The sequence below is a fragment of the Aplysia californica genome, unplaced genomic scaffold (genome assembly GCF_000002075.1).
Source record: "Aplysia californica isolate F4 #8 unplaced genomic scaffold, AplCal3.0 scaffold01154, whole genome shotgun sequence".
NCBI lineage: Eukaryota > Metazoa > Mollusca > Gastropoda > Aplysiida > Aplysiidae > Aplysia > Aplysia californica.
The window spans coordinates 82,612-84,140 of record NW_004798424.1 but is presented as its reverse complement, the minus strand read 5'-3'; positions in this window follow the sequence as shown (position 1 = coordinate 84,140).

Genomic DNA, 1,529 nt, shown 5'->3' with positions numbered 1-1,529 from the left:
ACACACACACACCACCGCCACCACCACCACCTCACGATTTCTCTTAATCTTATTCCCGTGCTGATCACTGTCTACAAAACCTTCATTATCAATCAACTAATATGCTCGTCATTGAATCAGATTGTGTCGTTATTTACTCGCGTTGTTTAGCACACCGTAGACAGTCCATAAACAGCTGTGAGTTCTCCTTTTTAGAGCAGAACCAAACACCGTAACCTACTTATTGGAATGAACATGAGTATTGGAGCTCTTCCTACACGTTATTGATGGAAAATAATATGCGTCCTTATCGACACAGATTAGATAATAAATTAATTATTGAGGTTGCACAACGCTAGGAGGCGTACTGTTTTCGAGCACTTTAAAAATTAAGAAGCACAAACGTTATTTACACAGATTTTTCAATTCTGTCTTCTTCACGAAAGGAAGGGCTTATGGCGTTACCTTATATCATAGACCCTTGCTCTATGGCTTGTGTTCGTTTACACAACCATTTAGATGTACACTACCATTTAGATGTATCGAAATGAACATCCAAATCCACGCGCTTAAATAAAAACAGAAGAAGTCTGGTCACATCGGATTTGATTTGCTCTCAAAAATTAAAAAGCGAAAGGATTGTAGCTAAACAGAAGTGTAAAAAGTACCGCCAATAAAACAGCACACTGTACGCCTGTCAGATACACACAAATCTGCTTACTTTCCCGTGACCGCGGTTTGCACTGTTACATCTCCTCAGTTACCTTTTGATTGGATTGCACTAGGAATCTGCTCTCGGGATTGTTGAAATGCAAATGACTTTCAGCAATATTTCCAACCTGCTAAAACGGGAGCCCATTACTGATTTAATCCCTTTGCTTATTGGTTTTGTTTGTTTTTTTGGTTTTTGTTTTTGTTTTTAAAAAAACACGCCAAAAATGCAACAACTGAAAAAGCCGACCTATCGTGAATGTGAACAATTTAGAATGGTTTACACAACCAAGTTCACTGACTTAAAAACAATGGCGATTTAGCATTTAACGTTCACATTTTTCTCCACTCTGAATGCTTTTACCGTACTCCCGAACCCCAAAAATGTGTCGTCAGCAACTGTGTGGGTCGACACGCCTGTGCACAGCTTTCAATGGCTTAAAGTTTTTGCCTCGCCGTTACTGCAAAATCGAATTTTCAGGGCAGAAACCTTGTAACATTCCATCCAAATAATCAAAAGAAATCACCACTTTGATCAAACCGTTGAACATGCAAATTAAGAAGAAAAAAAAGGACAAGAAACCCAAAAACAAAAATCTTAACGTTGGGTCGAAATAGTAAACTTTATGCAAAAAAGCTAGGCAATACAACAGTGTTTGAGAAAGTTGCAAGAAACTGCTTGCTTGGGAAAGTGAACGGACTATTACAAACACAGACGCCTACATAATCTTCTCCTCGTGCATGATACTTGGTACACTTGCATGCCAACATGCACGCACGCACAAACAAGAAATATACACAAGCACACACACACACACACACACACACACACACACACA